The sequence below is a fragment of the Octopus sinensis genome, linkage group LG10 (genome assembly GCF_006345805.1).
Source record: "Octopus sinensis linkage group LG10, ASM634580v1, whole genome shotgun sequence".
NCBI lineage: Eukaryota > Metazoa > Mollusca > Cephalopoda > Octopoda > Octopodidae > Octopus > Octopus sinensis.
Window position 1 is genome coordinate 75,874,254 of NC_043006.1, and position 15,000 is coordinate 75,889,253.

General features: G+C 33.7%; 1 long non-coding RNA gene across 1 annotated transcript in view; it reads left to right on the forward strand.

Annotated features, from left to right (window-relative positions):
• The window catches only part of LOC118765173, a 23,102-nt gene extending 20,479 nt beyond the window's left edge, over window positions 1–2,623 (forward strand). The window contains exon 4 of the long non-coding RNA XR_005001040.1: window positions 2,612–2,623. This is a non-coding gene — a long non-coding RNA (uncharacterized LOC118765173). The remainder of the gene's footprint in view (window positions 1–2,611) is intronic.
• The last annotated feature ends 12,377 nt before the right edge of the window (window positions 2,624–15,000 follow it).

Consider the following 15,000-nt stretch of genomic DNA (forward strand, 5'->3'; position numbering starts at 1 on the left):
AGGTCTGCTCAATTATTACGTTCACGTGTTTCCAGGGAATTCTACAATAGTAACCGTATTAAGAACACTGCGTAATTCATCTTCATATGGTTTGGAATACAATCGAATTCCATAAGCTATTTTCGGTATCTTGTTTCAAGGCGGCGAGCTAGCAGAATCGTTAGCACGTCGGGCGAAATGCTTAGCGGTATTTCGGTTGCCGTTACGTTCTGAGTTCAAATTCCGCCGAGGTCGACTTTGCCTTTCATCCTTTCGGGGTCGATAAATTAAGTACCAGTTAAGCACTGGGGTCGATATAATCGACTTAATACCTATGTCTGTCCATGTTTGTCTCCTCTATGTTTAGCCCCTTGTGGGTAATAAAGAAATAGGTATCTTGTTTCCTAGCGTTGATGAAAGCTTGAAGTTCTAATTCACACTCATTTATTTAGTAATCATTCTGTAAAGTGGCATAATTGCGTTAGAAGAGATGTAGCTTTGTACTCACATCAGCTCGTTTATTACCAACACTATGTCTGAATACTGTTAGTCTTCACAACCTCAGTACTTCAAACATGATTTTTAAGGTATGAGGCGATAAGGGAGATGATCACTTCTATTGCACGATTAGAAGTTTGAAATACAAATCGAAGAGTACTGAAGATGATTCAGAGAATATACCTCATTAATTACTTCCTCACGCATAAAAAATTTGAAATTTCTAATCGTAGGTAATGTTGTACAAAGTCCTTTTATTCTTATTTGAAATCGGTAACATAACATAACCAGAGACAAGTTACGATGAGTCATGACGTTGCGGTACGAATTCACATCCGTTAGTTTGTTCTCGGAATAAATCGTTTGATATTTCGTGAATGTCCGCTAAAAATGCAAGGCAATGACGTCTTGCAAGAGAGTTTGGAAAATTGTTAATGAAAGAAAAGAGGGGCAATAATTTAAACTATTTCAGAAGTATGGGTGAAAACAGTTGACCTACTTACCTGGGGTCAACTATGCATCCTCATATAATATTTTGGCAGTGGTCTGTTTTAGAGTTTGTACCGTTTTGAGCCAGCCAAACCTACCTAAGGAAATTTACTGAATTTATAACAAACGAACATTACAAAATAAGAATGGAATATCTCTGTACGGAACAGTATTACATTGTAGGGGTACCCGTATTCTAAAATTAATCTTCTTAATTAAACGATTATTTAATCATATATATATATGTAACTGTGAATATTTATACGTAAACTTACAGGCGCGCACACACACCTACACACAATCACACGCACATACACACACATATATATACATACATTCATACATACTTACACACGTCGGTATGTATATATGTATCTGTAGAGACACACATTGACATTGTGACTTTAGTGCTATGACCTCTACGACCGTTTCACAATATAGTTAATCTATAATTCTAAAATTCATAATCGTTAATATCCGTCTTATAGCAGTCAAATAAATATGAAAAGAATTTCTGATATTGAAACAATTCCGAAATGGCAATTAATTCTATGGTGCATTATAGTTTAATTTCAGTTCTGTAGTTTTCACAATGAAATGTATACCTATATTCTTTACGATACAATAAATGCTATTCGAATATTTGCCTTTTATTAAATTTTATTTAGTGTCATATTTGTTTTACCGTTTCCTGTATAGTTACTCGATCAACCGTTTATATGTTCGACAGTGAGACTCATAAGCACAGCAGGCAAGTTGGTTTAATGGTTTTTAATTGCGTCAGATCTAATCTAACTACACTATACTTATTTGGGCTACATTCCAGCTTTTCTAGAATAAATCAAAACTTAATGAATTACTCGAAGATTACAATTATCTATCTATCTATCTATCTATCTATCTATCTATCTATCTATCTATCTATCTATCTATCTATCTATCTATCTATCTATCTATCAATCTCTCTCTCTCTCTCTCTCTCTCTCTCTATATATATATATATATCAGCGATAATAATAAATTTTATTTTATCGCAATTTGACTTGTTTATATATATATATATATATATATATGTATCAGTTCGTCCGTCTGTCTGTCCCACTCTTCTCTATATATACAGTTATGTGCGTATGTATATAGGCGTGTGGGCGCATATGCAAATGATAGAAACCAACTCAAAATTGCAACATTTAGTATGACCAGCCACACACACACACATACACACGAACACGCTATATATATTTATATATATATATATATCCATGCACATGTATATGTGTATATATATATATATATATATATATCTATACATATATATTTAAATATATATAGGTACATATATATGTACACACACACACATACACACACACACAGACATATATATATATCTATATACAGGCAAACGTATTGTTGAAAATGCATGTAAATTCGAAAAACTTCTAATTGTTTTAAAATAAATTTATTTACTTATATACTAGTTTTAACAATATTTTTTTGTTTATCAAAGGTAAACTTTTGAATTATGAATTAGAAAAACATGCTTAAAAGTTTCATTGTTGACAAGTTTAAATGTTCATAACAGACAAATTTAGAATTATGAATTAGAAAAACATATTTAAAAGTTTCAATGTTGACAAGTTTGAAGATTTCTAACAGTCAATAATATAAAAAACTGCTGATGAACTTGTTTAAATGTACAAAATTCAATAGTGTTAGTAGTTGCCGACAAGAAATAAATATCAAAGTTTCAGTTATACTGAGTTAAGAGGGAGAAAAGCAATAGAGAAATGAAGATAGTAAAAAAAGAGGGTTTGGTTTACAACTTCTGAGATTCTCTTTCTGTCGTGTGCAGGAACTTTCGCTTCTAACGGTGGTTTTTGGAATCCGGTGTATTCATAATTTTTTTCTGTGAAGAGATCTGATTTTTGATTCGTTAAAGTACTGGTGACGTCTGGTTTTTCTGGTGGTCAAGTTTGTCGTTCTACCTGGTGGGCGTCCGTGTGGGAACTGTCATCAGCCGTTCAAGTTCGTTGATTCACTGAAAGGGTCATCTTGTTGCAAATGCTGAAGTTCGGTTTTGATCGGAGGTAAAACTTTCTTGGTCTAGAGTTAGATAACGTCAGCAATTGGTGTTTGTAAAATGTTATTGGTTTAGAGTTAGGTGACGTCGGCAACTGTTGTTTGGATAGTGTTAATGTATGGTCACATGGAAGACTGTTACTAAAGTTTTTAAAAATTGTCTCTTGTACCTGGTTGTTTTTTCTGGGAGAAATTGAGTCTTTTCCCTTCTTCTCTTTAGTGTTTTTCTTCTTTCTAAAGCATATTCAGCTGTGGAATTGGGTTGAAGTGTTTCCGGTGTATTGATAGTGAGGGAAGATGTGGTATTTCGGGTTTATGTTTACGGGACATTGGTCTAGGTTTTTGCTTACAGGAATTTTTCTGGTCGTGGGGTCCCGGATGTGTTGCCTGTGCACCATTAGTCTGTCCGTCAAGGTTAATCTAGTTTGACCTATGTAGTCTCCACCACACATTTGAGAACAGAGAATAAGTTATTCGAGTGAAGTGTTTTTTAATGGTAAAAGTTTGAGCTGACTTAAATTTGTATGTTGTGCCCTCTCAGAGTATGATGCAAGTTCTGCAGTTTGGGTGGCTGCACTTTTTGACTTGTGGGGTTGTATTTTTAGTGGGTAATTTGGCACTGGTGAGTAACGTTTTTAGAGATTGAGGTTGTCTTTTGCTTTTAATAATCCTATGTGTTTCCAGTGCCATTTTCATTCGCAGGTCCTTCATAAGGAGAGGTATGGTTTGGTGGATGATAGTACATGCTTCCATTATTCTCGGATTGTGTTGATACGTAGGATAAAGCTTTAAGTGTATCATGGTGTTTTCTTGTTTTCCGTAACTCTTGGTTGTCTATCATTTTTGCACGTTCTATTCCGTTTTTTGATTAGACAGGCCGAGTATCTTCTATGTAGTAATGTGTTTTTAAGTTATTAAAGTCGCTTCTCTCGAGTTTCGAGATTTGATGCAATCGTGCAACTTCTTCTTGCTAAATTGAACGGTATATATATTTTAGTATGTTTTGGGTGGCAGGAGGAGAATTGAAGATATTGTCTTGAGTTCGTTGATTTGAAGATGTCGGTTTCAATATCAGTGTCTTTTATGCTTAAGATGTCCAGAAAGGGTAATTGTTTGTGGCTGTATTCCATTGCGAACTGGATACTGTGGTTAATGTTGTTAGTTAAGTTTTTAAATTTTGAGAGTTCTTCAAGTTTATGTGGTCACAAAATGAAACAGTCATCCAGGTATCGTTTCCAGTTGGTGAGCAAGTATTTTGGGAATCTGTCTCCAAATTTTAGTCTATCGTGCTCATATATATGTACTTCAAATATGTCATGACAAGTTTGGCAAACGTAGGGGCTACCCTCGTTCCCATCGCCGCCACGATTATGTCTATAAGTGTTCTCGTCGAAGTTGAAGAAGTTGTTCTTTAGGATGAATTTTATTCCTTCAACGATGAATTCTTTTCCGATTCGGTCAGGAATGTCATTTGGCAATTTTTCCAACCAGTATTGCATGGCTATTATTCCGCATTCGTGTGGAATCGAGGTGTAGAGGTTTATTACAACGAATGAAACGAGAAGGGAGTCCTTGCTGGTTTTGTTCGGGCGATGGTTTAAAAAGTCCAGATCATCCCTTATAAAGCTCGGTATATGTTGGAGAATATGTTTCAGGAGGATGTCAATGAAGTTAGTGAGTCTGTGTGTCTCGCACGAGGCATCGGCCACAATTGGTCACATTTTGAGATTTCTCGAGTGTGGAATATTTATGACTACAGAAGTTAGCTTCCTACTGGCTTCGTTTATGGCTTCACTTTTGTGGATTTTGGGAAGTCCATAAAAGCTGCCGGTTTTGCAGTCAAGTCTAGTCAAGTAATCTCTCTCCTTTTCCGTTAAACCTTGAGGATAAGGATCGAAAGTTTTGTCATTAAGTTGGATTGACTGCAGTTGTTGATTTTTCCTAGTAGGTATTTTCTTGAAGGAGGATTAGGGTAGTTTATATATATTTTTCTGAATCCATGATTACTATAGCACTCTCTTTATCAGCTTCATTTATAATTATATTAAGATCCTCCTTGAGATTATTGAGGATTTCCCATTCTTCTCGACATGTATTTGTTTTAAATTTTCGAGGTGGAAGTAAATTGTAGGAATAACTAGATACCAAATCACAAAAGTTATCCAGAGTTTGATTTCCTACTTTTGTCGGACAGTAGTTACTTTTATAATGAAGAATTGAGTGATCACTAGTTTCTTTACCAAAACAGTTCTTCAGTGACTCGAAGTTATCTGCAGAATTCCTGGATATCATTCTGTATATCATTTAGATTCGACCTTTGTGGTGTTGGGATGAATTTCAGTCATTTTGCGAGAATTTTGATTTGTTTGATTCAAAGGGTTTTATGTGAGAGATTTACGAGATCTCATATTTGGGTGGTGCCATCGAGTGTCCCGGTTTTGGCCCCTTTGCCTAAAAAATGTTTTTTGGGGTTTTATTATAAGGAATTAGTGCTCACTATATTATTGACTGTTCTGAACGTTTAAACTTGTTAACATTGTTAAACATGTTTTCGTATTCGTAATTCTAAATTTATTGTTATGAACATTTAAACTTGTCAACACTGTAACTTATAAACATGTTTTTCTTATTCCTTATTCTAAATTGTAACCATTGATAAACAAAATATATTGTTGAAACTAGTTTAGTATATATGTACATAAATGTATTTTACAACAATTAAAAGTTTTAAAATATTCAGGTGGATTTACAATAACAAATTTGCCTATATTTTTCCTGGGTGGAAATACGCCCCAATATATATATATATATATATATATATATATATATATATATATATATATATATATACAAAGAACGTACACATATCTGTTTAACTTTGTCGCCCTCGAAGTCACGAAATACTCTTCTACTCGAAATAATGCATGATGTATGCACTTGTGACTAATTTTAAAGTACCATAAATGTTTTATCTCGGCACAAACGGAGCATTAAATGGAACAGTTCTGCGAATTTATTATGTTGATATGTGATAGTCAATTATGAGTTAGAAGTAAAAGGAGAATAGTTTCCCTTACTTTTTTCAAGCAAAATCGATTATTAACGTGTTAAATGAAGCAAATATTTAATTTCGGTCTAGACGTGCTCTATATATTTGTGTTAATTCTCAAAGTACTGAATTAATACGATTTTCTTTTGAGAGATTTGAAATCACGTCAATATGAAGTAGCTTTAAGAGAGCGAAACATAGGCAGAGAATAAGAGCGAGAGAAAGTTGTTTCTAACTATAAATGCAGCAGCCATTTAGAATTCTTATGCTTATCCCATTAGATTATCACATTGGACATTTGTCTGAAAGACCTATATATTCTACTCTTTCAATGATTTCATGTGATCATAAACAAGATTTTAATTTACCACTTAATCATCAGTAAGGACAGTACACAGATGACATTTGAAGGCTTAGGAAACAGGTTGGAGAGGAAGTTGAGAGGTGTTCCTAAAATAGAATTGTAGCCCGAATGCTGGCAACAGTGTAAATTTCTGTAATGGGAATCTAGGACCTGCTGCACACGTTAAGGCAAGCGATAAGTCCCACTCAGTTAACCCACCAAGTTTGAAATAGGAAAGAGCTTATCCAGTAAGTAATTCATTGCCTTATATAGGCGCATTCTAGGAGTTTTGAGACTAATCAGGAAATGCCTTTGCTAATTTCAAAGAAGTATAAAGCCCCGAGCTCCTTCCAAATAGGATACTTAGAAGTATTTTTGCCCGGTTTAACACAAAAGTTTAGCTTAGTTACCTCCCAGACTGTGTTCACGTCCCAACTGCACTCTGCAAACGACTAAGATGTCACAAGCAGTGTTTAGCAGGATGTGTTCAATGTTCTGTTACGTCTTTCTCCAGCAATCTGGAGTAACATACGTCAGTTTGTTAGATGTATAGCAATGATATGCTAAAATTACAATAACCTACAACGGTTATACTTGCATCTCCTAAGAAAAAGGGCAAACACATTCCGAATACACTTCGTACAAATCGCAGTTGTTAGGTCTAAATCAAAATGTTCCAATCCTGATTTTTTTTTCATCAAGTGTATGTTTGAGCTCACAGGATATATTCAATTTTTTCATACACAGAAACACATGCCATCATTTTGGAATACATTTTGCACTTTTACTTATTTCTATTTAGTAAATATCTGTGACCTAGTTATATCAAGAAGGAAAGAAATCGATTAAGTTAAATTGACATCATAATTAAACCGCTGATGTTATTCTCTCATAAATTTAGAAGACTAATTAAATTGTTTGATAATAAATGAGCAATAAAAATGTATATTTTATAGAATCATGGATCCATGGTTTATAATGGCATTTCGCTGGTGGAATGGGTGAACTTCATTCAAAATGTCAATGGCTCACTAATGATCAAATCAATGCAACTTTCAATATTAAGGCCTTTACATATAGATCTGTATTATAAATATAAGTACTTTGTATACACATCAAATGATTCTCTGTGACACAGCTAAAGTGCACATTTGTAGGCGATTGTTTTAGAACCTACTGTGTATTCAAGACACCCAAATGAACAGAATATGTATGAATTGTTAGTGAAAGTTTCTGTAGTCCATTTATCGCTCTATTTTGTCTTCACTAAATTCATTACCCAGTGAATATAAAGTCTAGCTTTTAAAATATTATGAAGTACAATCACGAGATTTTGAATGAGAAACTAACTTGAAATTTCAGAGTTTGAGAGCATATCCTTGTAAGCGTACGGCTTTAAAATGAAGCTCGTAATTTCTGACATGAGAATGTGTCATAAGATTTATCGACAGTGCATTGAAGCCGCCAAAGTTAGAGTAACTAGATATAGAATGTATACACTTAAGCACATACATGGCCTTCGCAATAATAATATGTCATATCCTTCTATTATTTATTGATTGTTAAAAGCATTGCATATGTCGGATGGAACAGTCCTGTTGTAGTGACCAATTTGTCATAAATGTTTCCATCATTTCATAAAGCTATAACGTTATGAAATGATGGAAGTAATATTCAGTTAACAATGAGATATAAATGTAATAAATATACAGTTTGGAAATACAATTCTTATGCAATTGCAACACTACACTTGGATTAGTAATTATTCTGTAAAGTGACATAATTGCTAGTGATATACTATCAACACAGTGAAACAAATATTTTCCTTTGACATCATAAAACGAATATTTAAAAATATAAAACATTTATAAGCAACAATATAAATAAATTATTTTGTTTTACTGAAGAATGTATTAAGTATATAGTATGCTATAATTCCGTTGTATAATTGTTGTGAGTTAGTCATTTCTTAACCGCTGCCAAATTAAGTCAAAGAAGTAGAATTGTTAACGTGATGAAAATGAACGGGAGTGTTTACCTCTATGTAACTCTTAGTAATTTTCTCTTAATGTTGCAGCAGCGAATCAGTTGCTATGAGGATTTCAAAACGATGCAATTTAATATTCACTGTCTATTACCATTTTAGAAGGATGTTCCTCAGCGTATATTAACTACTAATATATAATAACAATGCACTATTGTGAAATCATTTCAAACTGCCTAGCGTTAAACTAATGCATTTCTTAAAAATTGTCGCTCCGGTTTTGTGCTTAGTGTCCAATTTATAAATTGACACTTCGCTTATTATAATGTCTGGTATTTATTTTATAAATGCTTCTTGCCGAAACACTAGGATAAAAGTTCCTAAAGAGAAGACACCGTCGTAGTGTGAAACGTAGATGGAGACACACACACAAACACACACACACACACACCCCCACACACACACACACCCACACACACACACACATATACATACATATATATATATATTATATATATATATATATATATATACATACATAATCTATATGTATGTACGTATGTATATATATATATGTATATATGTATGTATACTCGACGGGCTTTTTTCAGTTCCCGCTTACGATCTACTTACGAGTATGTGGTAAGTACGGTGTTATAGCATAAATAAAATATACTAACCCTAGGTGCCGCACTGTGGGATAGAACCCAAGTGCACATGGTTGGAAGAAAGCTCCTTTACCCCACAGCCACACCTGAGTGTATATATGCATGTGTGTCAAACAGTTAAAATATATTCATGGAGTTACACATAGTCATGTAGAAATATATACATGCATATATATAGTTCTAAAATCTCGCGAAGAGATCAACGCAGTAGTTGTACTGATAAGTAATATTCGTAGCCACTTCAACATGGCTGTCCATTCGAGCGGACTCTACTGCGAGTTTTTAACACCTTGGTTAACGATGCAGAGCTGCATCCGATAAATTGCGAGCAAGGGAGCGGACACTTACCAACTTCTAGCGACGACACCAGTAGACCAGATCTGGTTTCAGGTTATTTCTGCCACTCTTCGGTACTGGACATTTCGTCTGCTAAAGATGACAGTAGCTCGCCTCTGCTCGCAGTATATATATGATTCAAGGCAACACAGAGTGGCTGATTTCACAAGCAAAAATGCTAGTTAGAAAATCTCTCTAACGGACATCCATGTTGAAATGGCTACGAATATATATTTCAGCACAACTGCTGCGTTGACCTCTTAGATAGATTTTAGAACTAGCAATTTTTGATGTGTTGCAAAGTCAGCGACTGTGAGTTTGTTTGACACACATACATATATATATATATATATTGCAAGCAGAGGCAAGTTACTGCCATCTCTAACAGTTTGCGTTCCTATTTGCAATAATTCCAGTAGGAAAATTAAAGATATTCGCAATGATTTATTCTTTCTTTTCTTCGATAGAATCCACATATATTTCTACGAAGTAACTCATCATTAGTATTGTGACCTGTTTAAAATAAATATTCGACTACATGAAATTTCGGCGGAATGAGGTATAATTTATAATAGAAATATTAAAATTACTAAGTCTCTCTAAAAGAGATTACGGCAGCGTTACTGGAAATTAATTGTTATCGCCATATTAATATGGCAGTCTTATAGATATAAGACTGCCATATTAATAAGAGGTATAATTTATTTTCATTTTATATGAATGAGTGGGTGTATTATTTTCAACACTGCGATCTGTTCACTCTTTCTGTTAATATGTTCTTTTCTTACTCCAATACCTTTCTTTTGTCCTGATATCTTTGAGCTTGATCTACAAAAGAAAAATAAACGATTTTTTGTGATCATCCTTGTCTTTAAGCGTACTGTGTTTTGTTGATTTATCGAGCCTATCATATGATCTTACTTATATAATAGTATTTTGTACATTTCTGGTACGATCGTTCTTCAGAATTTTGGAGAATGTCTAAAACATTATTGTTCCCTATATTTGCCAAGTTATTTAGTCCTGCTAACATCGAACATGATTTTACTAACTGTTTAATTCAGTCGAAATTATCACACGTTTTACGTTAGCTATTGCTAGTTTGGTCAAAACAATTCCTGTTGTAGTCTCTTGTCCTGGGGTTATCTCTTCAGAATCTGGGAAGATTTCTAATTAGTGATAGTTCAATGTATATTCCAGTTAAATGAGTCCTGGTAATATGTATCATGATTTCATTAATTGTTTTAGTTGGCCATGGAATCATGAGAAGACAAGGCCGCACTATCAGTTCTCACCTCTTAGATCAAAATAGACATTTATGATGTGACAGCTTGAAAGAGAGAGAGAGAGGGAGGGAGTGGAATATAGAGGGAGGGATAGAGAGGGAGAGAGAGTGGGCTGAACCAATATCTGGTAAGATTTATCAAAAGATGTGGTGAAAAATATTTATTCACGCTTATATATTTGATTCATAAAATGCACGAGGTTGCAAGTGCATGTATGTATGTATGTATGTATGTATGTATGTATGTATCTATCTATCTATCTATCTGATAAGATGTATATATATATATATATATATATATATATATTGTTATATTTCGGAATGGTCATTTTGCCAGTTTAGCCAATAAAAACACACGCACTATATATTTGGTGTCATTTTGCTTCAGTGTTATTTATTTTTTACATTAATCTTAATCTTATTTCGGCCAGAGTTCTTTCGTCACACTCCTGTGACCGCATCAGTGGTCCTTTGAATACAAAATGGCTGACGGTTAGTAAGGAGAGACACAAATAAGAACGAAGAAAACAAAGGACCACTGATGCGGTCACAGGAGTGTGACGAAAGAACTCTGGCCAAAATAAGATTAAGATTAATGTAAAAAATAAATAACACTGTAGCAAAATAACACCAAATATATAGTGCGTGTGTTTTTATTGGCTAAACTGGCAAAATGACCATTCCGAAATATAACAATATCTGTTTCAACACACGACTTCACATAAAAAATCTTGCACAACAAATATTTAAACATATATATATATATATATATATATATATATATATATGATCCAATTCAGAATTGAAAATAATATTTTCCCAATGCCATGCATAAACTTTACAAATATTTCTCAGTATATGTGGACAGTGTTTGAATATGTTTTGCCTTATGAAATACTGCAGTTACCAATAACCGAAATAAATTACGTTGCTATGTAATTCTGTGTGAACATATTTCCATTATATTTCGTTTCTCGTTTAGCTGATTTCTATTTTACGATAAATTCTGCGACTCGTTCACCATGAAGCAAAAAGCTACGTGAGATATGTGGAATGGCTGCAGTGATGCAAAGAAAACGAAAGATAAAATGAACAGCAATAGAAAATAACGCATCTAGAAATATGAATCATCGTAACGAATGGTTAACCCATTGAATAGCTCGAATAAATCCAATTTGAGCCCGTATAACAAATTAAGAAAGCAGTTGAAAATATAAGGAAATGACAAAATTCATAAATCTCGTCAGGATATTTTCCATTAATTTTGACATAAAAAGACAAATGAGTGGATATTTCTAAAATAATGGTTTAGGAAATCACATAAGATGTGTATTATGATTGGAGGAGGAAAATATAAAATTGTCATAAATGGATTGACAATATTGCATAACCGCAGATGAAAGATGACTTTAGATCACTACCCTTCGAATTATACCGTTAAGAGGCAATAAATAACTAAATAGATAAATCAATCAATCAATAAATAAAATTGCATCTAGAGGATGCAGAATTGTCCCGATTGTGAAATAAAAGCAGTTGCCATATTTACAAAAATGGTTTTAATATTCCATCTGTTATTTATAGTATATCCCATAGTTTGAAACGTGCTTGAAACCCTAAAATATTCTTTATTAATAGAAGCTTTATTGAAATCAATGCAATAGCTAGGCGTTTATACAGTTTTAATTTTTTCTTGTGAGGATGACAGGAATGTCTATGACCTGTTACACTTCTTCCAGTTTTGTATGGAGGCGAGAAGATATCCCTAAACCGGTGATTTGATTCCACTAAAGACATTCAAGGTTCCAAATGATGGTTCCTGTTGCTGTTGAGCTACCGGTCCTCATCCCAGAGCTCGCAAGGTGGGAGAAGTCCGAAAAGTGGTCCTTAGCTATTCGTAAGACCCGCAGAAGAGAAAGCAGGTCAACCCCTGACACCAAGAGCATCGACAGATGGATGAATGCGCATCCAGGCTCAGCGGTTGCGTAGGAAGTCGGGGACAAGAAACAGGGAGAGCGAGAGAAAGTTGGGGCGAAAGAGTACAACAGGGATCGCCACCACCACTAGGGAGCCTCGTGGAGCCTTATGTATTTTCGCTCAACCAGATGATGGTCTATAACCTGGCGATGTTATTGTGTCTACCATCAAGTAGGCTATGGTAGGATTTGAACTCAGAAGATTGAGAGAGACGGATCAAGGACCGCAGCGCTTCCGGGCACAATACTTATAGTTCTTTCTATCCAGCGCTCTGGATTGGTACATTTTCATCAATAACAGGTTAGAACTGACTTCGGTTGATTTGAACTCAGAGAGTAGAAACAAACGCCGGGATGAATATATCTCCGGCATATTTATGACTGCTAGTTCGACATGTGTGAATAGTAACGAACGAAATGATGGATCCTACATTTTCTCTGAGTGTTTTCATGATGTCACGCATATGGCATTGGTGAGTCATATGCAGGGAAGCACAAATATTGCATAGGTCAAGTGACACTTCTAAGCGTTTTATTTTCCTATTAAAACATAGGTGTCAAATTTCTTATAAGTCTACCTCTAAGGAACGCTGATAATCATATTCCTACTAAATGTCATGGCAGGGTGGTTATGCTTGGAGCGCTTTCGATCATATGTCTCTCGTCTGTGTCTGAGCGATCACAATTAATCTTGAACTAAACAACACGAAAGAAAAAACCCTGCAAATATCAGTGAGGGCGTGAAACTCGCCAAAGGAACTTTAAGTAAAGTCTACTTGATATAGTAAAATGAAATTACACGGGAGAGTACTCGACGCCGTCTGATTACTGAAGCGTGGAAAGCATGAAAATATCATCAAAAACAAAAAACAAAGTAAAAGTATCTTAGCGAAGCAACAGAGAGCAATTCCATTACTCGAAGGATAAATCTCCTAAGTTGTTTTAACATTTCTTGGACGCTTTGTATAAGCGCATAGAAGTTATGTAGGAAATCTAAGATAGAAACTAATTGAATTAACATTTGAACAAAGTGTAGAATGCGTCAATAAATTGAACTATGAAGCATAAATGTATCATCTCGTACTTGACAACTTCTGCGGAATCAAGATTAAAAAGTGAATGATAAAAGAGACTAGCGGAGAAGAAAACAAAACAAAAGCACAAGGAAGGACATTCAGGATTAATAAAATCTATGAGGCGAGAGAGAGAGAGAGAGAGAGAGAGAAGGAGACAGAGAGATAAACGCAGATAGAGTGAGCAGGATGATAGCAAAAATGAGGAGACAAAGGGAGTGACGTAGATATAAACAGATAAACAAAGAAACGTTGTTTTTAGCTGGAGTTACTAGAAAGTAACTTGTCATTTATTTACGCCCGAATGTACAGGGGAGTATATTTATATATATATATAATATATATATATATATATATATATATATATATATATATATATATATCTATATATATATATATATATATATATATACATATATATATACATACATATATATATATATACACACACACACATATATATATATATATATATATTATATATATATATATATATGTATATATATACATATATATATGCATACATACATGATATATATATGTATATATATATATATATATATTTATAGGTGTGGACCGCTTGTGCGTGTAATATATATATAGACGTATATATATATACACACAGACACACACACACATATATATACATACATATATACATTTATATACATATATATATATATATCTGTATATATGTATATATAGGCATACATACATGCATCAATATATATACATATATATGAATAAATATAAATATACACACATATATATATATGGGTATGCAAGCGATGTGCGTGTGTAATATATATATACACATACACACACTCACATAGAAATACACAGACACACATTATATGTATGTATTCATATGAACACATGTAGACATAAAATATATATAACTCATAAAACTCTTATAATAATTGGTTACACCTTGTTTACAGGATCGACTTCTCCTGGCCTTGGTTGAACTTTGTTCATGTTCTACATAAGTATATGATATTTAATTAAAAACGAACCGTCAAAGGCACAAATAATATAATTTAGGCTATCGTCTACAATCTAGATGCTAGATGGTAAGTTAGATTTTGTGTACTATCTATAGCTTCTGTATGTACATTACGTTAGGCGAACTTGAAAATCAAAATCAAGATACCTTCAGATGAAAGATCAACAAACTGCTTTTTATAGCTAAAAGCTATAAATTATATGTAATTAAGTCCTTCTATTTTACGCTGTGTCCT